Raw genomic sequence first — 24,301 nt, forward strand, 5'->3', positions numbered from 1 at the left:
CTCTGCTGAAGAAGCAACATCGTAGTAACTAATAAGACACCAGAATTCCTAATAAAGAAAGAAAATTAAACTCTCCAGGATGTTTGACATTGAGCAGTGATTAGTAAATTAACATTGAACATAAAGAAAGCAAACAGCATGCATTTCAGCATATTCTGTTGCACTGAGCACAGCAAATGAAACTACAGATTGTATAACAAAGTTTTAAATGGTGAATACTGACAGTCGGTTAATACTGATGGACACACAAAGATACTGGCATCAAGAATGTCGTTGTCATGTTACTCTCTTCAATTTATAACAACCAATGTCTTGTGGTAACATACTATTTCTATGTACATTCAATCCTTATTTTTACTTTTTATTTTATTTTAAATATCTAGTTTCATGAGGCAAAACTGAGGAGGAAATTTGTCTTCACAGATTCTTTTCTGGGGATCAAAGGCACAAAACAAGGCAAAATGTCCCAACTGCAGAAAAGGACCGTAAGAATAGTAACCAAACATAGTAAATGGATTCTTCGTGGAGAACGGCTTAGAAAAATGGATATATTTACTGTACCAAGTGAGTATATCTACTTGTCTGTTGTACGCATCAAGGAAAGCATTAATAAGTATTTCAAGAACAGTTACATGCAAAATTATGGAACATGAACCAGCCTGGATTTAAATTTACCAAAGGAAAAATAAACAAATAACTCAAAATAGAATTTTCTCCCATGAAATAAAATTGTAAAATAAATTGGCCGAAGATATGAGAAAAATAACTAAAATGGATCTACTTAAAAAGACAGCTACAATATACTTTACAAGTAATCCATACTAAACAATTAGATTCTAAGAAGACTCAGGGTAGGAGTTAATAATAGAAAGAGAAACTACAACATCCTGTCATATTATTACACGTGACAAGAAAACTGTGTCAAGATCTATAGTGTGTGATACTAATGACATTCTCCTGAGGTCAGTCTGACATGCAGGGATGCTGACACATGGACATGGAGATGTACATGAGGCATAGTAGCATTTTTAGAGGAATGGAGGCAGTTTTCCAAATAGTCTGAATGGAATGCAAGGGAAATAACACCCTATCCAAGGCCTAGAGCCACCAGTGGTTTTTCACAGTCTGTACAGTGATTCTGTACAAAATAATGTTTTATACTACAGTGTTACTTCAAAGCTAACAAAATTGCCAGAGCAGTTTATTGTCCACAAGGTGGCCTCGCAACAGTACAATATGTAGAGTGGTGTCATGTCAATGTTGGATCATCTTTACTATGTGACACTTCTATGAGTTGCAGCCAAAGAAACCATTACCGAAGTGTTATTTATGTACACTGATTGAGCTACCACACGTTGCGCAACCGAACTGTCAGCTGGGTCCACTATCTGCCCAGTATCTGCATGACAGTTATCACCAACTGCCACTTGTATGCACAAGCCTGGATGTGGATATCCCAGGTCCAATACATCAGTACGACAGCGTATTCTGAGGAGGAGGAGGAGGAGGAGGAGGAGGAGGAGGAGTAAATTAGTGTTTTGTACTAATCACTGTACTATCCCAACTGGTGTGGTGTAATCAAAGCCGTGAGGCCTTGGCTGCTTGCTGACCACCATTTCAGCTCCAGCTGTGTCGAACATGGCATTGCATTAGCCCCAGCCTAGCCCACTGCTGCCTGCCATTCCAGAAGTGCACTGCAGTCTCACTTCTCTTGAGCCATAGTCTGACTGTACCCTTGGGACAGGTTGAACACCTGTTATCTGCAATGTGACTATGAATTTGGTGTTAAATAATGAGTATTCCGCAGCTGTTAGTCTTTTGCTGACTGGTTCCCACCTCCACACTGCATGGCAGAGCTGCTAAGCCACTCCAAGTTACAAGAAAAATGGCTCTTCACCATTCCAATGGTGGTCTTATCAATACAGCCATTACATTTATCTTGTGCAAATTGTGGATAATCAAAAGAACATTGTACTACATGGAGGTAAGGGGTGTGCAATTATTAAGACACTGATCTTATATTTGGGATGATGGAGACTGCTCTGTCTCGTCATCATGATCTCGATTTTCCTAAATCTTTTTAGGCAAATCCCAAAATGGTTTCTTCAGCAATTTCATGGTGATTAATTGTCCTAACCTCATAAAAACATACATACACTCCTGGAAATTGAAATAAGAACACCGTGAATTCATTGTCCCAGGAAGGGGAAACTTTATTGACACATTCCTGGGGTCAGATACATCACATGATCACACTGACAGAACCACAGGCACATAGACACAGGCAACAGAGCAAGCACAATGTCGGCACTAGTACAGTGTATATCCACCTTTCGCAGCAATGCAGGCTGCTATTCTCCCATGGAGACAATCTTAGAGATGCTGAATGTAGTCCTGTGGAACGGCTTGCCATGCCATTTCCACCTGGCGCCTCAGTTGGACCAGCGTTTGTGCTGGACGTGCAGACCGCATGAGACGACGCTTCATCCAGTCCCAAACATGCTCAATGGGGGACAGATCCGGAGATCTTGCTGGCCAGGGTAGTTGACTTACACCTTCTAGAGCACTTTGGGTGGCACGGGATACATGCGGACGTGCATTGTCCTGTTGGAACAGCAAGTTCCCTTGCCGGTCTAGGAATGGTAGAACGATGGGTTCGATGACGGTTTGGATGTACCGTGCACTATTCAGTGTCCCCTCGATGATCACCAGAGGTGTACGGCCAGTGTAGGAGATCGCTCCCCACACCATGATGCCGGGTGTTGGCCCTGTGTGCCTCGGTCGTATGCAGTCCTGATTGTGGCGCTCACCTGCACGGCGCCAAACACGCATACGACCATCACTGACACCAAGGCAGAAGCGACTCTCATCGCTGAAGACGACACGTCTCCATTCGTCCCTCCATTCACGCCTGTCGCGACACCACTGGAGGCGGGCTGCACGATGTTGGGGCGTGAGCGGAAGACGGCCTAACGGTGTGCGGGACCGTAGCCCAGCTCCATGGAGACGGTTGCGAATGGTCCTCGCCGATACCCCAAGAGCAACAGTGTCCCTAATTTGCTGGGAAGTGGCAGTGCGGTCCCCTACAGCACTGCGTAGGATCCTACGGTCTTGGCATGCATCCGTGCGTCGCTGCGGTCCGGTCCCAGGTCGACGGGCACGTGCACCTTCCGCCGAGCACTGGCAACAACATTGATGTACTGTGGAGACCTCACGCCCCACGTGTTGAGCAATTCGGCGGCACGTCCACCCGGCCTCCCGCATGCCCACTATACGCCCTCGCTCGAAGTCCGTCAACTGCACATACGGTTCACGTCCACGCTGTCGCGGCATTCTACCAGGGTTAAAGACTGCGATGGAGCTCCGTATGCCACGGCAAACTGGCTGACACTGACGGCGGCGGTGCACAAATACTGCGCAACTAGCGCCATTCGACGGCCAACACCGCGCTTCCTGGTGTGTCCGCTGTGCCGTGCGTGTGAGCATTCTTGTACAGCCCTCTCGCAGTGTCCGGAGCAAGTATGGTGGGTCTGACACACCGGTGTCAATGTGTTCTTTTTTCCATTTACAGGAGTGTATATAGTCTATGTTTGTGTATATTTGAGCTATTTATCATCACTGTATTATGATGACAAATCGTAAATTATTGAGAGATGATACCTGGATGAACAAATAAATAAAAAATAAATCTCCGTGGAAGTAATGTTGATAAATCCATCAAAAATGCTTGAAAACAGGAAACTGGTTCCTCATGTGGACACCCCATTCCTCAGTCCAGGGATGAGAAGCTTTCTGCCAAACTCTGAAGCTATTAGTTAAGTACTGCTTGTTCTAAGATAGGGAGGGGAGGGGAGGGGAGGGGAGGGGGAGGTAGGAAGATCAGTTTACTTCTGAATGTGAAAATGCCAGAGAGGAATAAGTCAAATGATAAGGAGTTGTCTAATGTTGTGGGGGAAAAGCTAAAACATATTATTGAGACACAAAATCGAGGTATTTCAGTAACTCAATTCAAACTTCTGGAAAAAATACGCAGATTGTCTGGAATTACAGAAAAGCAGGAAGTAAAGATTCATCTACTATAAGGCAAAGAAATGCAATTCTAAGAAAGGATGACAATGTTTTTTTTCAGAATCACATGAAGTTACCTTCCTTTTCAACCTGCACTATATGGATGTAGACAGAGATGACGTAAGGCTCACAGAGCAAAAATTAAATTTCCCTCCGTTGAAGTAAGAGAAAGTCTTTTTCTATTCCAAACAGATGAGTATGATGTGGCAAGAACAATAAATCTGTTAAAAGGTAAGAGGACAGAAGTATTAGAAGAGATGTTATCTTCATGCGTCATTTTACATTGTACTCAGTATGTAGCAGGCCCATTAACGGTTTCGATATATTATTTATCCTTCACAATTACAACTTGTTACGTAAGAAGCTAAAATTGGCCACATAATTCACAATTTTGTGGATAATAATAAATGTATGTACTATAGTGGAAGAAAAACCTTGAACCCACCACCCACCAAGTAAAACTACTGTTAGCACTAAAAATTGTTCTGTTTTTGTTCATTGAGGAAGGTGCTCTTACACTGTAGATAACTGTTTCCATCACTGAATTTGCTCTTATACTAAACCAGTCAACAACCACAGTCTGCTGTATTCCTTGGGCGCAGGGTAGCACGTTAGCAATGTTTCCACTATAGGCGATTGCACAATTAACTGTAACATCTGAATCCACACTTCCATTATTAACTGCACCAATGTAATTCCTGAAAAATGATTTCCTTCAGTAGTTACTGACCTCAACTGTCTTCTCTCCATCTGCTGAGTATGTTGTCCAGCTGGGACGGAAACACACTGATATGTGGCTGAATGTCTCATGAAGTTTCCCCCTGGTCTTCCTGGATACTTGGCTGCAGTATTGTCCAACAGGTTCCAGGCTAGCTCATACCTTGGAGCTGCTTGGGCTCCAACATTCTTAATGCCCAACAGCTATTATCCGCTGCATCTTTGTAGAACACACAGTCCCACAATGTCTCTTTAGATTTTGTACAGATACAGAGCATACGGACCACGACTGGTCATGTAATGTATCAGTTCACTTGACAGCTTAAGACATCAGAGAATAAATTCCACTTTCTCAGGGACAATGAAGTACCAGTTAAACTGTCCACAGATTGCTCGCCAATATCAGAAGCAAAGAATATAGAAAACCACGTTTGGGATGGAGACTGGGGAGGAGGTGGCAATTCACCGGAATTTGAGCTACTGTTGATAGGGCTCCACAACCACAATGTGAGGCTCACTCACTACATAAGATAAAACTAAGAGGTAATCTAGTATGACCAGAGTACTAATAACAAGGAGCGGTCATGCAAGTGTAATCTTGGCATGGAGGGCAGTGGTCCAGCAAGTACTGTTTCATCTCCGAGTGAGTAGTCGTCTTGTCTGCACCTGCAGATCTGTGCATAAAATCATCAGAGTGAATGTTGAGTAAGTAATCAATTTTCTACCAAAATGGTCAGACAGTTCATTCCCTGGGATACCCACATGGCATGGAGGTGGACAACTGAACATTGAGTACTGTCTGGATCAGAGAGAAGATTGTGAATAGCAGATATCACAGGGTAACAACAGTACCATCCATCAAAATCCTGGAGACTGCTCACTGAGTCCCTATAAATTAAAATGGGAGTCAATGGATATTTATTCAATAAAATACAGGGCTCTGTTGATGGCTTTCAGCTTCACACAAAAACAACAAATGTTGTTCCTGACCAGGGGTGAGATGTAAAATCGTATCTCCTCTTACCCATGGTTTCAGAGCAGTTAGTGTAAATGAAGATAGCATCCTGATACTACTGAAAAACTAAAAGGAACAGATGACAATAGATCATTGGTGTGACTGAAATTTATGTCCCTGAAATAGATTGTCTCTAATTCATGGACTGAGTATTAACGAAGGAGCTGTGCCTGGGAACACATGGTGAGCGTATTCTAAGGCGCATAGGCATAGGTGCCAGTAGATAGTCTAGAAGAGAATTCCAACTGGTAAACCCACCCGAGAGTGAACATCAGTGGGTTAACACCCCCGGTATGAAAAATAATTTGGCCAGTATGATAACAAGAAAATTGTTATATGGTAATTGTGCAAGTGAGAAAGTGTAGGTTGACCAGAACTGAAGAGGTAAGATTCTCACTTCAACAAGGAGACTTCTAGAGGAGTAGCCCAGAAGGTGCCTCTAACCACTCTTACTTCACGATGATGTACTAGGTAAATTAAGTTCAGGGCTGAACTGAAGATGCCACTGAGCAGTAAACCCAGCAACCAAAGTCCAGTTGGGACAAGGCCAAGACCCAGTAATTACACAGTAGAGTAGCGCATTCTGTCTGACAAGAGAGGTGGGCAAGGAACCAGAGTGCATTCAGCTTTTTCATGCAGCTGGTCTTAAGTTGACAAATATGGGGCAGCCATGTGATATTTTTACCAAAGAGGAGTCCCAAAAATCAGAACTGAGCAACAACATTGACGTGCTAAGTACCCAAGTTCTGCATCAGGATAAATTGTGGTATGACAACAGAGTTACATAGTTTATGTTTTCGTGGGACAAAACTGTCATCCGAGGGATAGGCTTCAACTGGAGCCCCTCTGGATGGCTCCTTGGAGATAGTGTTCCGCCACTGTTAGCTATACCAAATGCAGGAGTCAACGACACACAATGGGGTAGTTACTGGCCCAACGGAGGTCAGTAGCCCGTCCATGGTGGTGATGACGAATGTAACACTCAACATGGAGTCCTGAGAGATGTCTTTCCCTTGAACCTGTGGGGAGCTACATTCCAGCTCAACCCCAAAACCATTGTAAGAATAAAAACTGATGAATAAAAATTAATATGGAGTCTCAAAAGTAAACTGTGATGGAGACAAGCTGTGACATACGCCTGAAGTAGGTCAAAAGAGATTGCAGTAAAATGTTGGCATTTAGAAAAATCCTGCTGGAGAGTTGTCTTCAACCTAAGCAAGTGTTTCATTGAGGAGCATCCCTCCCAGAATTCATGCTGATAGGGGGGACAAAAGGTCCCAAGCATAATCTGTGGGCTACAATTCTTTCAAGCTGGTTGCAGAGAATTATAGTGAGGTGGTAGCCACTGATGGATGTTGGGTTTTTGTCTGATTTAAGGATTGCGATGATGACACTATCCTTCCACTGCAATAGGAAAACATGTTACAGCCAAACACAAGACACTAAGCATATGGAGTCTGTGATGTATTCTGTGATCAGAAGTTGGATCATCTAATCGTGAACTTAATCATGACCTGGAGCTGTATCTTGTAACGTGCCAACAGTTCTGAGTCAGTGAAAGGCTCACTATTTAATTCAGCATTATTTTGGCCTGAGCTGCCAGAGTTGGCAGTCGTGTGTGAGAAGTGTGCTGGCTTGTTTGTATCAGTGGTGCGTTTTCTCTTTTGCTGATGATGGTTGTGGCCAAAAGCACTGTGCAAACGTCTTAATTGTGTCTGCAAGCATCTTAACATGTCTTTTTTATGGTAAGTAGTAATCCATCTAATGAATATTTTCCTGCACTGCTGAGGTTGGTCGGTTTGAAAGAGGGGAGGAGGGAACAAACTGCTAGGTCATCGGCCCCTCATTCAGATTAAAATAATTTCACAAGGGTGGAAGTAAAATAATTGAGACACACAAAACACAGCTGGAAGAAAGGAGAAGACCACAAGAATGACAGAAGGGCAACAAACACTAAAATGGACAAAATCTGACTAGAAACCCACAGTGAGAGACAAGTAGACGAGATAAAAACAAGGGAGCAGATTACCATGGCTCGCTGACCATGAGAATAAGAAGGAGAAGCCAGCTACTCTGCAGCATATTAAAACCGCCACCCTAAAAGCACTAGGGTGAAGGACTCAAAGGGACAAAGGACACAAGCTAAAACTTAGGTCAAATGGTAAAACCCACCCTCATGAATAAAATGTAAAACTAAAGGTGCTGTTGAGGCATTGTCACCCAACACCAAAGGTAGGGTGCTGGGAAAGTTTAAAGTCTGCCGCGGAGCAGCTGAAAGTGGGCAGTCAAGCAAGAGGGGGCCAACCACCATTTGTAGGCCACAGCAACACCGAGGTGGGTCCTCGCAGCGGAGGAGGTAGCCATGTATGGCCAATGGAGAGCTGGCAGAGGACAACTGATTCCTTGTGAGAAGACCGCATGAAAGACTTCCAAACATTTGTAGTCTCCTTAATGACATGCAGTTTGTTGAGTTTACTGTTACACCATTCCCCCTCCCAAAGCCGAAAAACCCTGTGGCATAAGACAGAATGCAGGTCAGTTTCGGAGATGCCCACCTCCAGAAGTGGTTTCTGCATAGTCTGTTGGCAAGTTCGTAGCCTGGGGTTCCGATGTGTCCTGGGGTCCACACAAACACCACTGAACAATGGGACCATTCCAGAGCATAGATGGACTTCTGAAAGGACGCTACCAAAGGATGGCGAGGGTGGCACTGGTCGATAGCTTGTAGGCTGCTCAAGGAGTCACTACGCTCAAGAGCACGAGATGTGGCTGCCAGATCTGCAGTGAAAGCACTGCAGCCATCTGCAAGAAGTGCTGTTCAATATGTCCTCCATGAACATATGCAAAGCCTGTGTGACCATCAGCCATCGAGCTGTCAGTGTAAACCAATTCATGGCTTTAGTACATGTCGAGAATCGAGTGGAAGTGATAGTGGAGAGCCACAGGGTTAACGGAGTCCTTAGGCCCATGTGAAAGGTCCAGAAGAATCCGCAGCCTAGGTGTACACCATGGGGGTGTACGTCAATGGACCTTGAGGAGAGGTGGTAATGGGAAAGACTTCAGATCGCACAGAAGCGACTGGACGCAAACCACGAGCGTAAGCTGTGATTGGTTGGTTTAAAAGGGGGGAGGGACCAAACTGTGAGGTCATTGGTCCCGTGTTCCCAGTAGAACAATTACCCAAGGCAACGAAGAACGCAAAGACGACATATGTCACAATAACAGGAGAAAGGAAGAACCAGAAGAACAAAGGACAACAAACACTACAATGGCAAAACAGGACAAGAAAACCACAGAGAGAGGCAAGAAACAGCGAGAAGAAATTAAAAACAAGAAAGCAGATTACCATGGCTGGCTGAACATGAGAATAAAAACGAAGAAGCTAGCCACTCTGCTACACATTAAAACCTCCACCCTAAAGGCCCTAGCGTGGAGGACACAGAGGGACAAAGGACATGCACTACAACTCAGATCAAATGATAAAACCGACCCTGACGAATAAAACATAAAACTAAAGCTGTTGTTGAGGCATTGTTGCCCAACGCCGAAGATAGAATGCTGCTAAAGTTAAAAAGTCGACCACAGAGAGGCTAAAAGTGGGCAGTCCAGCAAGAGGTGGATGACTGTCATTTGGGAGCCACAGCGACATTGAGGTGGGTCCTTGCGATGGAGGAGGTAACCATATGTGAGCCACTTATGGCCAATGCGGAGCTGACCAGGGACAACTGATTCTCTGCAAGAAGCCTGTAGGGAAGACATTCACAGTCTCCTTAACGACAAACAGTTTGTTGTAATACTGTTATGCCACTCCGTCTCCCACAGGTGAAAAGACTTGTGGTGTAACACAGAGTGCAGGTCAGTTTCAGAGATGCCCATCTCCAGCAGTAGTTTCCGTGTAGCTTGTTTGGCCAGCCTGTCAACAAGTTTGTAGCCTGGGATTCTGACGGTCCACACAAACACCACTGAATGACTGGACTGTTCCAGGGCAGAGATGGACTCCTGGATATTTACTACCAAAGGATGGCGACAGTAGCACAGGTCGACAGCTTGTAAGCTGCTCAGGGAGTCAGGACACAGAAGAAACGACTTACCAGAAGAGAAACGGATGTACTGAAGTGCACAAGATATGGCCACAAGCTCTGCAGTGAACACACTGCAGCCAGCGGGCAAGGGATGCTGTTCAATATGGCCTCTGTGGACATAAGCAAAGCCAACATTACCATCAGCCATCGAGCTGTCAGTGTAAACAACTTCAGAGCGCCGGAACACGTCAAGAATTGAGAGGAAGTGACAGCGAAGAGTGGTGGGGTTAATGGAGTCCTTAGGGCCATGCAAAAGGTCCAGATGAAGCTTCGGCCAAGGTGTACACCATGGAGGTATAAATGAATGGACCTCAAATAGAGGAGGTAAAGGGAAGGACTCCAGTTCAGAGAGAAGGGATCGCACGCAAACCGCAATCGTGAGCCCTGACCTGGGCCGCCGATGCAGGAGATGAACTGCTGCAGGTGGGAAAAGGAGATGGTAATTCAGATGTTCAGGAGAACTACAAATGTGTGCAACATAACTAACAAGCAGTTGCGCATGTTGGATCCGCAATGGAGGGATTCTGGCCTCTACGAGGACACTGGTCATCGGACTCATTCTAAAACCTCCCGTCACTAGATGAAAGCCTCAGGGGTGCACTGGGTCAAGTAAATGCAATGCTGAGGGCACCGCTGAACTGTAAGCCAGACTCCCACAGTCAAGGTGAGATTGAACAAGAGCTCTGAGTAGAGCGATCTGCACACAGTTGGTGCTGCTCAGGCAGTGGAGAGCACTGAGGTGCTGCCACAAAACCCGCTTAAGCTGACAAAGGTGAGGTAGCCAAGTCAATCGGGCATTGAAAACCAGTGCTAACAATCAATACGTCTCCACTACAGTCAGTGGATCATCATTCAGATAAAGTTCAGGTTCCAGATGAATGGTACAATGCCAACAGACTTTGTGACTGAAAACTAGAAGCTGTGGGCTAGAGACCACGACTGCACCTTGTGAATAGCTCCCTGTAGGTGCCGCTCAGCATCTCCAGTCCTGGAGGAGCAATACGAAATGCAGAAGTCATCCGCATACAGAGAAGGGGAAACCGATGGCCCTACAGCTGCTGCTACTCCGTTAATGACCACTAAAAAGAGCGATACACTCAATACGGAGGGCTGCGGAATTGCCATTCTCCTGAATACGGTCAGAACTATGGGAGGCACCAACTTGGGCGCAGAAAGTATGAAACGACAGTAAGTTTTGGATAAAAATTGGGAGCAGGCCCCAGAGAGCACACTCATACAATGTGGAAAGGATATGATGTCACCAGGTCATGTTGTATGTTTTACGTAAGTCAAAAATGATGGTAACCAGTTGTTGGCATCTGGAAAAGGCTCTTCGGAGGGCAGACTCGAGGGATACTAAATTATCAGTGGTAGGGTAACCCCGGTGGAAGCCGCCCCGACATGGAGCCAGTAGGCTACATGACTCCAGGACCCAACCCAACCCAACCGCTGACACACCATATGTTTCAGCAGCTTACAGAGAACATTGGTGAGGCCGATGGGCAGATCCTTATCCACTTCAAGCAGATTTTTACTGGGTTTTAGCACCGGAATGATGATGCTCTCCTGCCACTGTGATGGAAAGACGCCACTGCACCAGATCTGGTTGAAGATGATGATGAGATATCACTTGTAGTCAGACGAGAGATGTTTAATCATCTGACTGTGGATCCGATCCGACCCAGGAGCTGTGTCAGGGCAATGTGCAAGGGCGCTGAGGAGCTCCCACTCCGTACATGGGGCGTTATAGGGTTCACTGTGGCTTGTAGTGAACGAGAGGGCTTTCCTTTCCATCCACAGTCTGAGGGTCTGAAAGGCTTGGGGGGTAGTTCTCTGAGGCAGAGGCTCGAGCATAGTGTTTAGCAAACTGCTCAGCATTCGTGTTTGTGTCAGTAAATTACAAGCTGTTCATGTTAATGTTAGGGATACCTATTGGGGCCTGGTACCCAGAAAGATGCCTGATCTTCATCCAGACTTGGGAAGGTGACATATGGCACCCAATGGTTGACACATACCTCTCCCAACACTCCTGTTTGTGTCGTTTTATAAGCTGGCGAAAGAGGACACGGAGCCGTTTCAAGGTTATTAGGTGCTCTAGGGAAGGGTGCTGCTTATGTCGCTGCAGAGCTTGCCAACACACTTTAATTGCCTCAGTGACTTCCAGCGACCACCAAGGGACTGCCTTCATCGGGGGCACCCTAAAGAACGAGGGATCACGTTTCCCACTGGAGAAATGATCATTGTAGTGACCTGCTCAATGACGACATCAATGACACCATGTGGAGGAGATTCAGCGGAGACAGCAGAGGTAAAGGCTTCCAAGTCTGCCTTGTTTGAGGCCCATATGGGCACGCATCTGTGGTCATGACGCCGGGGGAGTGACAGGAAGATGGGGAAGTGGTCACTACCACACAGGTTGTCAAGTGCTCTCCAATGGATAGATGGGAGAAGGCCAGGACTGCAAACTGAGAGATCAATGCCCGGATATGTGCCATGTGCCACACTGAAATGTTTGGGGCACCTGTATTTAAGAGACAGAGGTCGAGCTGTGACAGTAAACTTTTGACCTCCCTACCTTGGCCAGTAAATATGGCACTACCCCACAAGAGGTTACGCAAATTAAAATCTCCCGTAAGTAGGAAAGGTTTAGGGAGTTGATCAATCAGTGCAGCCAATACATTCTGGGGTACTGCACCATCTGGAGGAAGATATACATTGCAGACAGTTATTTCCTGCATTGTCCTTATCCTGACAGCCACAGCTTCAAGGGAGTTTGAAGGGGCACAGGTTCACTACATACCGAGTTTAGGAAAAAGACACAAACTCCACCTGACACACTATTATAGTTGCTATGGTTCCTGTAATATCCCTTATAGCCACGGAGGGCAGGGGTCCGGACTGCTGGGAACCCGGTTTCCTGGAGGGCATTGCAGACAGCATATGGCAACTGTTTAGCTTTACACCTGTGTTAAGCTTAACAGTTGCTGTAGCTCAGCCAGGCGGCAGAAAAAACCACCACAATTCCACTGGAGGATTACGTGATCGTGGGACTGGGAAGGCATGAAACACTCAAGGAGGCAGTCTACGCCTCAAGGTCACCTGTTGACACAAGATGAGTACTAGTGCAATTGACATCCATTGTGTCTGAGGGCCCAGCAACATCTACGTCCCCAGCGGATGCCAGAATCTCCACATCATCCTCAGACACAGAATCTGTAGGTAGTGGTGGTGCGGGTGCCACTGCAGTGCCTTGGTTCTTGGGGGTCTTTTTCTTTTTAGGTTTCTCTCACTGCTCCTTAAGTTTGTCCAGCTGGGAGGGCTTCACTGATTTAGTCTCAGGGGCTGCAGAGGACTGTGAAGCTCTATGACTTACATGTGGCTGCTTCAGCCACTGTTGGGTGTCAGCTTTGCCACTGCTAGGAACCTGGGAAGGGAGTGACCCAATGGATCCCTTCCTGGCGGGAGGAACCAAAGAAGACTTATACTTCTATGGTTGAGAAGTGGGGACTGACGTTCCCCATAGTTGGGGGGGGGGGGGGAGGGGGGAGGTGTTGCTCCTGAAGTAGATTGTGCAGGAGCAACAGGGAGGGAAGTGTCCTCCACCATCACGTGGGCAGGTGGAGTCTGACAGCTCTGAGAGCCAACTGTACAATGTTCAGGGTTATGAAGTCTAGAGAACAGGAGGTAACTTCAACTTCACTCTTAACTCATAAAAAGGTAGTCGGATAAGAAGAGGATGCTGACACTGTCACTAAGTGGGTCATGAGGTGTTTAGCAAGAACAGCTGCACAAGCAGAAATACCACCATGGGAGGAGATGATGTTGATCTTTGGAGGCCAGTAAACTACAGAATTTGGTCCACATCTGGGATGAAGAAATGTGCATTCCCAAGGAGGAGAGAGAGTACTCTGAGGGTTCCTTCTTACTGTGTTTAATTAGGTAGCAATTCACTGCACAGTGGTGGTGGTGGTGGTGGTTAGTGTTTAACGTCCGTCGACAACGAGGTCATTAGAGACGGAGCGCAAACTCGGTTTAGGGAAGGATTGGGAAGGAAATCGGCCGTGCCCTTTCAAGGGGACCATCCCGGCATTTGCCTGAAACGATTTAGGGAAATCACAGAAAACCTAAATCAGGATGGCCGGAGACGGGATTGAACCGTCGTCCTCCCGAATGCGAGTCCAGTGTGCTAACCACTGCGCCACCTCGCTCTGTCACTGCACAGTGCTGCATAAATGTGATGAGGGCAGTCTGTGTGTGATGCTTGAAACATTTAGGGCCCTTCAATGGTCCTAGCCTTGTGCATGCTCAAAACATGGCTGTCTGTGGAAAGATCCATTCATGCTATGCCCAACAGAAGAGTTTAGATCACACCACATAGCCACACCTTCTCCAGATCAGCTACATCCCACCCTCATAGTGGTGGCAAAGAGACTGAGGACCATGCTGTGTGCCCTGGCCATACACTTCCCAGAGGAGCCAAGCTATGGACTCTAGCTCAGCAGAGAAGGGCGGGGAGGCGGGGAGAGTATGTAAGAATGTGCCCAGCAGAAGAGAGAAATCAGACATCACAACTGTCTGAAGATTGTAACAAGTCATGTTTGCTGAAATACTGCATCATTTGGAAGATGCTACCCAGCTGAATATCTGAAATTGTTTATAAACCACCATACTCCAGGAAAACGTAAACTCATACATCAGTACATACATAATAAGAACTTTAAAAATTGGAGCAATTATGAAAGAGAAAGTAAGACTGGTGGATAAATATCGAGTATATGCAGACAGACTTTTTACAATAAGCTTCCAAACAGAATAACAAACATTAAAGTGTTGTCCGCCTTCAAGAATAAATCAAAGCAGTGCATGACTCCTGTTTGCCTAAATGCCCATATGAAATAGTCAAATTTAAATTCACAGTAACAGACAATCCCTGTATAGGATATCTCACAAGAATATTTACTGCTGCTGTTTTCTGTGTGCATTTTTTCCAGGTAAAATGATGGTTGTATCTGCTACCACTGATGGAAGAAATAGCGAGTTTAATGTGATGTCAAGTAGTGGTATGATATCTGTTGTTTTACTGCTTCCTATGATGTATGACATTCTGCTGCTTGCCACAAAAATTCCAATAACAAACGTAATATACACGCTGGCCCATAATTATGTGTATGTTGTTTCAGAGACTGCTAGCAACAGCACTTGAATGTAAAATTCAACATAAACAAGTTGCTCTCATACCTTTCGTTACAAGAATTCTAATCTCTGTTCTCCATGGCACTGGTTCACCAATGCACCATCCAACCTGATACATGCATGCAGAGGAGGAGCAACACTGTCACAAGCAGCACGACACCTGTACTAGTATCCTGTGGAACTCTTGTGTTACAGTTTCCTGTACTTTCGCCAAACTGCGCATGTAATGTTGACACACTTTGTCTTTTAGAACACTCCATTAGAAAAAGTCAGGTGGTGTCCAATTGGGAGAACGAGCTGACCACTTGACAGCCATGTAAGTCGACTGATTCAGCCACTCTCGCACTGGTATGGCACCACCTTGCTGTCACCGTAGGTCATTAATGTCTTATTGTGCAGACAGTAAAGGTCACCTTTGAGAGTTTGGCTTCCCAGGGAATGAGCTAACGGCTTCTAACACACGAGCTCTGTTACTATCAGTATGCATACACCAGGGCCTACCTGCTCCCTTCACATGCAAAACACTACCAGTAGCATCAAATTTATTGTTTATTCTTGAAACTGTTAACACAGAAGGGCCACTGTCTCCAAACTTGACTGCCTTCCTCCATCTTACCTCAACGTAACTGTTTGCTGCAGAATATACAATGCACACGCTGTTCCAGACAAAACAGTCCAACCATGCTGCCTGGCGTACACTAATGGTTGTACATCTAATGACCATTATCCCCTCTCCCAGGCTATATAGTGTCGTCCAAAATTACAAATACTGCAGCCAGTCAAACACCATTTACATAATTAGGGGCCACTGTGTACCATGGAGTGTGCATCAACTTTCGGTGAATCAATTCCTGACTGAGAAATGTGGTTATGATTAGTGGCACAAACAGCCTGAGTAGGTTTTTCCATACTTTCTCTAATTGGTAAAGCGGTGGTGGTTAGTGGTGGTTGTTAGTGTTTAATGTCCCGTCGACAACGAGGTCATTAGAGATGGAGCGCAAGCTCGGGTTAGGGAAGGATATCGGCCGTGCCCTTTCAAAGGAACCATCCCGGCATTTGCCTGAAGCGATTTAGGGAAATCACGGAAAACCTAAATCAGGATGGCCGGAGACAGGATTGAACCGTCGTCCTCCCGAATGCGAGTCCAAATTGGTAAAGCAAATGCTGATATGGTTTCTTTGAAGAAACCATGACAGACCTTTACTTTCACATGTTTGTAGTGTGTTCATTACCCCCTAGCTCTATGCTACTATACTTTTGGCACTCTAATATTGTTGATTCTTATTTTTTGTGGTCCTTGTTCTGTATGTATTTCAACACTCGCTGTGCACTCACAAGAATAGCATAGAATACTTTGTGAAATAAGAGATAATTGCTGTTTTGGTGACACCCATGATATAATAATTCTTTTTATTTTCTTTTATTTAAACAAATTACAAAGACAGATTTTACAACAAACCATTTCAACCGTATGCTACAATCATCTTTATATCAATATAAGAAGTCTGAAAAAACTGAAGCACAAGGACTAGGGCAGGACATGAGGAAATTCATGGTCAGGAGAAACCTAATAGTATCAAACATCAGCACTAATTTGAGAACAATTTTCTGAGAATGTACATTTGGAGCACAGGATTGTGTTGTTGTGAATCACAGATTGCAGGAGAACCAGCACACAAGACAACTGAACTGTTTGATGTGTGGTAATATAGGTTAGTAACAAAGAGATAGAGGGGCTGGCCAGTACTTACCTCAGCTCAGTACAGCCGATAGAAACACAAAAAAACAACCGAAAATTTAAGCTCCTAGCTTTCGGAATAAATGTTCCTTCATCAGGGAGGAGAGAGGGGAAAGAAAGGGAAGAAGGGAAAGTGGATTTAGTTACTCACAACCCAGGTTATGAAGCAACAGGGAAAGGAAAACAGGGAAGGTAGCAAGGATGGAGGCATGGTTGTCAGAGGGAAGCCAAAGATATTCTACTGCAGGTACTGTGCCAGCTTCAAACCAAAGAGGATGCATACAGAAGTAAAGAGGTGTATAGTATAAAGATGTAGGATGGAAAGATGCATGAATGGCTAAAGAGGAAAGGGAAAGAGGAGAAGACTGAAAAGTAAATGGGAGTGAGGTTGTTTAACGTAGGTTTAGTCCAGGGGGATGGCGGGATGAAAGGATGTGTTGGAGTGCAAGTTCCCATCTCCGCAGTTCAGAGGGACTGGTGTTGGGGGGGGAGAAGCCAAATGGCACATAGAGTGTAGCAGGTTCCTAGGTCCCTAGAATTATGCTGGAGGGCATGCTCCGCTACTGGGTATTGGACATCTCCTAGGCGGACAGTTCACCTGTGTCCGTTCATGCGCTCAGCCAGTTTAGTTGTTGTCATACCGATGTAAAAGGCTGTGCAGTGCAGGCATGTCAGCTGATAAATGACATGTGTAGTCTCACATGTGGCCCTGCCTTGAATTGTTTTCCTAGTAGCGGGGCTGGAGTAGGTGGTTGTGGGGGGATGCATGGGGCAGGTTTTGCAGCGGGGTCGGTTACAGGGGTAGGAACCGCTGGGTAGAGAAGGTAGTCTGGGAATATTGCAGGGTTTAACAAGGATGTTACGGAGGTTAGGGGGACGACGAAAGGCAACTCTGGGTGGTGTGGGGAGAATTTTGTCAAGGGATGATCTCATTTCAGGGGTTGACTTGAGAAAGTCATATCCCTGGCGGAGTAATTTATTGATGTATTCGAGGCCAGGATAATATTGGGTGACAAGGGGGATGCTTCTGTGTGGTCTGAGGGTAGGAATATTGTTGTTGGACGGGGAGGAATGTATTGCTCGGGAGATCTGTTTGTGGCCAAGGTCTGCTGGATAGTTGCGGGAGAGGAAAGCACTGGTCAGGTTATTGGTGTAATTGTTGAGGGATTCGTCACTGGAGCAGATACGTTTGCCACGAATACCTAGGCTGTAGGGAAGGGAGCGTTTGATGTGGAATGGATGGCAGCTATCAAAGTGAAGGTACTGTTGTTTGTTGGTGGGTTTGATATGGACAGAGGTGTGGATGTGAGCTTCAACAAGATGAAGGTCAACATCCAGGAAGGTGGCTTTGGTTTTGGAGAAGGACCAGGTGAAATTCAGATTCGAAAAGGAGTTGAGGTTATGGAGAAAATTAAGGAGTGTTTCTTCACCATGAGTCCAGACCACAAAGATGTCATCTATAAACCTATACCAGGCCAGGGGAAGCAGCTGTTGGGTCTTCAGGAAAGCCTCCTCCATGCGGCCCATGAAGAGGTTGGCATAGGATGGAGCCATCCTGGTTCCCATGGCAGTTCCCCTGATTTGTTTGTAGGTCTGGCCTTCAAAAGTGAAGTAATTATGGGTGAGGATGAAGTTGGTAAGTGTGATAAGGAACGAGGTTTTTGGAAGATCTTCGGGTGGGCGTTGGGAGAGGTAGTGCTCAAGGGCAGAGAGACCATGGGTGTGTGGGATGTTTGTGTAAAGGGATGTAGCATCTATGGTGACAAGAAAGGTTTCAGGTGGGAGAGGAGTGGGAATGGATTTGAGGCGTTCTAGGAAGTGGTTTGTGTCCTTGATGTAGGATGGGAGTCTGCAGGTGATAGGTTGGAGGTGTTGGTCTACCAGAGCTGAGATACGTTCTGTTGGGGCTTTGAAGCCTGCTACAATGGGACGGCCAGGATGGTTCTCTTTGTGGATTTTGGGTAATAGGTAGAAGGTAGGGGTACGTGGCTCAGGTGGAGTGAGTAAGTCTATGGAAGCCATTGTGAGGCCTTGTGAGGGACCTTGGATTTTTAGGATTTTCTGCAGCTCAGTCTGAATGGAGGGAATGGGATCCTGGGTAACAGCTTTGTAGGTTGAGGTGTCGGAGAGTTGACGCAGTCCTTCTGCCACATACTCCACACGGTCAAGTACCACAGTTGTGGAGCCTTTATCCGCCGGAAGGATTACAATAGAGCGGTCTGTTTTCAGCTGCTTAATGGCACGGGATTCAGCTGGGGTGATGTTGGGGGTTGTCGGAATGTTCTTCAAGAAGGACTGGGAGGCAACACTGGATGTGAGGAATTCCTGAAACGTCTGCAAGGGATGGTTTTGGGGGAGGGGAGGAGGATCCCTTTGAGAAGGCGGTCGGAACTGTTCTAAACAAGGTTCAACACTGGGTCTAGTATTTGGGGGCTGTGTTTGGGTGGTGAAGTGATATTTCCAGTTGAGGTTCCGGGTGAAAGAGAGGAGATCTTTAACCAGGGCAGTGTGGTTGAATTTAGGTGTGGGGCTAAAGGTTAAGCCTTTTGATAGAAAAGATGTGAGACTACACATGTCATTTATCAGCTGACATGCCTGCACTGCACAGCCTTTTACATCGGTATGACAACAACTAAACTGGCTGAGCGCATGAACGGACACAGACGAACTGTCCGCCTAGGAGATGTCCAATACCCAGTAGCGGAGCATGCCCTCCAGCATAATTCTAGGGACCTAGGAACCTGCTACACTCTATGTGCCATTTGGCTTCTCCCACCCAACACCAGTCCCTCTGAACTGCGGAGATGGGAACTTGCACTCCAACACATCCTTTCATCCCGCCATCCCCCTGGACTAAACCTACGTTAAACAACCTCACTCCCATTTACTTTTCAGTCTTCTCCTCTTTCCCTTTCCTCTTTAGCCATTCATGCATCTTTCCATCCTACATCTTTATACTATACACCTCTTTACTTCTGTATGCATCCTCTTTGGTTTGAAGCTGGCACAGTACCTGCAGTAGAATATCTTTGGCTTCCCTCTGACAACCATGCCTCCATCCTTGCTACCTTCCCTGTTTTCCTTTCCCTGTTGCTTCATAACCTGGGTTGTGAGTAACTAAATCCACTTTCCCTTCTTCCCTTTCTTTCCCCTCTCTCCTCCCTGATGAAGGAACATTTATTCCGAAAGCTAGGAGCTTAAATTTTCGGTTGTTTTTTTGTGTTTCTATCGGCTGTACTGAGCTGAGGTAAGTACTGGCCAGCCCCTCTATCTCTTTGTTAGTAATTGTTTCACATCTTTATATGAGATTTTCCATTAATTAGTAATATAGGTTAGTTACATTAAAAATTGAAGTAATCATTGAATAAAACAAACATTTTTTCTCTTTCTTAAATTTCAGTAATTAATCAATCTGTGTCAAATCAACAAAATTTTGAGTGAAAATTTACATTGACCTCTTAGATTTTGATGTAACTTGGAGTACCGTACCTAGTGTTCCTACATAGTTATGAATGAAAACCATACATTTTTTCCGTGATTTAATTAAAAATTTATTATGTCTTGAATCTTAAAATTGCTACACCTTGGAGTGTCAGGAAATAGATGAGATACAGACCTGGAAAATGTGTCATTTTAAAGCTCTTTAATATACTTCCATTTGGTATACAACATGATGTTTTTTTTTTTTCTTTCTAAGTTCAATAAATTTTAGTTTTCTAAACCAGACATACTTTTAAAATTGTGAATAATAACAAAATTGCCTTGCACTACACTCTTACACCTCTCAAAGTTTCTTTTGGGATCATCATGGGATCAGGTTATACAAGGAGTAAATCCACAACATTAAGCATTCCCGAATCACATCAGGTGAGACTGATGACGCCATACTGCGAAATGCATAACTAAATCACAAAATTTGTGGCATCCTGTGTGAACGGTAGCTCACAGTGTCACTACAGAATGTCACAATTTGTCCATGTGTACCTGTATTTGCCTTTCAGACACACGTTTTTTATAGCTCTGTTCAAAATATATGGGGTGAATTCAGGCATGAAATCACTTTTTTTTTTTTTTTTTTTTTTTTTTTTTAATTCTACATTCTTCCTATTTGATTTTAATAACTTTTAACACATACAAAGGAAATCCATCATTAGGAGAAAGTAACAAAGATTGAGGTAATTAATGCTTCTACAGATGTGCTCTCTCTCTCCATGCTGGGCACTGCTTTGGGTATACGGCTCGGCTGTGCAGAGAGACCATGTTCCGACTGCTGTGAAACACTTATGACCCAATTTTACAAGAACTACATGGCAAAAGAATTAGGTTTTCACCCATCTTACAATTTTATATCTTTGCTCCATAAATAACTAAATTTCTTTTTTTTTATTCCTCACAGTTACTGTGCCACATAAAACTGAGTAATGCAGTGGGCAAAATTTTGAAGAGTTTGCAGTGATAAAATTGCATTGCATAGATTTTGCACGTGGTTAATTTTAGCCAGTACAATGTAGCAAATAAAATCTAGACAAGATATCATAATTTTATTTAAAACTGACAGCAGAACGATATCTCACTTAATTCTCGAGATTTTGGTTTTTATATCCAACAGACATTTATGTGCGGTGAGGATCAGGAATCATGTTATCATAAAAAGGGTCATATTTCATATATGGTTCATACTGAAACAAAGTCTTTTGTGCAGGATACATGAAAAAACATACATTACACAATAAATGCCTGAAAAAATTTTTCCGCTAGATATGACAATAGGTCATCCACAGTAGGAGGAGGAGGAGATTAGTGTTTAACGTCCCGTCGACAACGAGGTCATTAGAGACGGAGCGCAAGCTCGGGTGAGGGAAGGATGGGGAAGGAAATCGGCCGTGCCCTTTCAAAGGAACCATCCCAGCATTTGCCTGAAGCAATTTAGGGAAATCACGGAAAACCTATCAGGATGGTCGGAGACGGGATTGAACCGTCGTCCTCCCGAATGCGTCCGCAGTAGGGTCCTGGTCAGCAAAACAGCACATGTTAACAAGATGGGAACACTGAGATGTGCATCTAGTTATATGATATAAACCACTCACTTTTCTATTTATGATAATTTTCATCAATATCATGAACAGCTCTACCTAAAAGTTCCAGGTTATAGCCACACTGCACTTTAGCATCTTTCTGGCTTTAAAAATTCTTGGCATTGTCGGAAATCACCCGACACAGTAGACACTTTTGTAAAAACAATAGTTATTTTATAATTTTACAAGAAAAACTTGTATAGCAATTGTCTCAATGCTTTAGGCTACTGATCTTATTGACAATCCCTGTTATAATATTTTTTGACTCGTTGCAACAATAGAAAGTTTCTACTTGCTAATACTGTGTGAACTTTCACCAATGAGACTGTTCCTCCTCAGACATTTACCCAGGTAAACATTCGACATAAAATAAAAGTTGCGGAATGCAACAAATACAACCTCAGGCTTAACCTTTAGTTGGTAACATGTGAAAAATTACAAAATCCTTCATCTTCTATGTTGGTCCATCATGACTTTATTGCAAAATAACGAAGTTCATTTATGAAACACACTAGAGAAACAGTACAAGAGTCACAATTAGCTGTGTAATGTGATTTTTCAGAGAAATACTCATATCTGATGCAGGATGACGTCCAGAGCTATCATTGGACACGTCAGCAAGCCACTCTTCACTCATTTGTTACGTACTACAAAGGAAAAACAGAAACAGAACATCTCAGTTATGTTATTATTTCACACTGCCTTGAACATAACACTGTGGCTGTCTAGTGCTTCCAGAAAAAGCTCACTGAATTCTCAAGAAAACACTTTGAACCTACAAAAATATACTACTTTTCTGATGGTGCTGCTGCTCAGTACGAAGAAAAACTATTTAAATATATGTTTTCATCAAGCTGATTTTGATATAGAGGCTGAATGGCAGCAACAGCTCATTGAAATGGGCGTTGAGATGGAGTTAGGAGCACATTCAAGAGGTTGGCAACACGAGAAAGTTCGCAACGTCCATATGACAATCAAATTCTCATACCTCAGCAGCTATTCAACTGGAAAGTGGAAAACCTCTCTGGAGTAAATTTTACATTTGTAACTCAGAATAAATACATAGAGACAGCCACATTTCTGAACAGTTGCTTCAGCAGAGCATTAACAATTCCAGGGACTCAAACATTTCATACATTCACTCCTGTAGTTCCAGATATGACAAAAATCTTTTTCAAGATATTCTTGTAGGTTCGAAGTTCATTACAACAGTTGACCAGTAGACCCCAAGAAACACTGTCGTTATCAGGTATAAATGGATAGATAAATACAGTGTATAAAATCAGGTGATGGCTTGCATACATTTTGGGGAAAGACGAAGAAGATGATGAACTAAAGATGACATTTCCTCATGCATGTGGTCCATCTCCTTCTATTGCACACACTGAGAAGCCTCATGTGTGGATTCATGTGATAGACGTTCTATGTAAGGTGAACCCAGAGACTCCAATAGGCCAAATATACACCTTGCCTGAAAATGACATGTTCAAAACCAACAGAGCCATTACAGTTAATTCCAATTTATAAGATATTGTGATGGATACAGCTAGAAGATGACAATTTTCAACTCCAGGGTGTAGCAATTTTTAATGAAAATTCGAAAATTCAAGGCTTAGTAAATTGTTAATTAAACTGCCTTCAACAACAGCATTAAGCTATTGTACCTGCATAAAGTTGTGTAGTTTCACTTTCAAGTGGGGGGGGGGGGGGGGGGGGGGCCTTCAGTGCCTTCTACAAGTAAGATAGCACCAAACTCAACAAATTCCATAAACACACAATAGTTATTTTATAATTTTACAAGAAAAACTTGTATAGCAATTGTCTCAATGCTTTAGGCTACTGATCTTATTGACAATCCCTGTTATAATATTTTTTGACTCATTGCAACAATAGAAAGTTTCTACTTGCTAATACTGTGTGAACTTTCACCAATGAGACTGTTCCTCCTCAGACATTTACCCAGGTAAACATTCGACATAAAATAAAAGTTGCAGAATGCAACAAATACATTGAATTGGAAATTTATTCTGAGAAAATACAAGGTTTTGTTGAAAACATCTTCAACAGCCTTAGCGTACCTATGAAACTATAAATGTACTCAGCAAGGATATCAAAGACAAAATTAGGTTAATCGCAGTGCGCACCGATGCATTTAAGAAACCATTCACCCCTTGCTCTAGATGCAAATGGGATATGAACAAAGCCCTAATAACTGGTACAGTGGGCAGAAACCTCTGCCATTCACTTCACTGTGGTTTGTATAGTATGCATGTAGATACTTCGACTATATGCCTACTCATTGGTTCCCTACCTCTGTAAGCAAAAGGCTCTAGCATTGGGACAATCTCACACCTGTAGCAACAGAGTACCCAAGTACCGGGTGGAAAATGTTACCAACAGTAATTTTTAACCC

The 24,301-nt window shown here is 44.2% G+C and overlaps 1 protein-coding gene across 2 annotated transcripts in view; it reads right to left on the reverse strand.

Annotated features, from left to right (window-relative positions):
• The window catches only part of LOC126272247 (geranylgeranyl transferase type-2 subunit beta), a 61,211-nt gene that overhangs the window by 35,364 nt on the left and 1,546 nt on the right, over positions 1-24,301 (reverse strand). The gene's annotated exons all lie outside the window — the stretch shown is intronic.

The sequence above is a fragment of the Schistocerca gregaria genome, chromosome 5 (assembly GCF_023897955.1).
Source record: "Schistocerca gregaria isolate iqSchGreg1 chromosome 5, iqSchGreg1.2, whole genome shotgun sequence".
Classification (NCBI taxonomy): domain Eukaryota; kingdom Metazoa; phylum Arthropoda; class Insecta; order Orthoptera; family Acrididae; genus Schistocerca; species Schistocerca gregaria.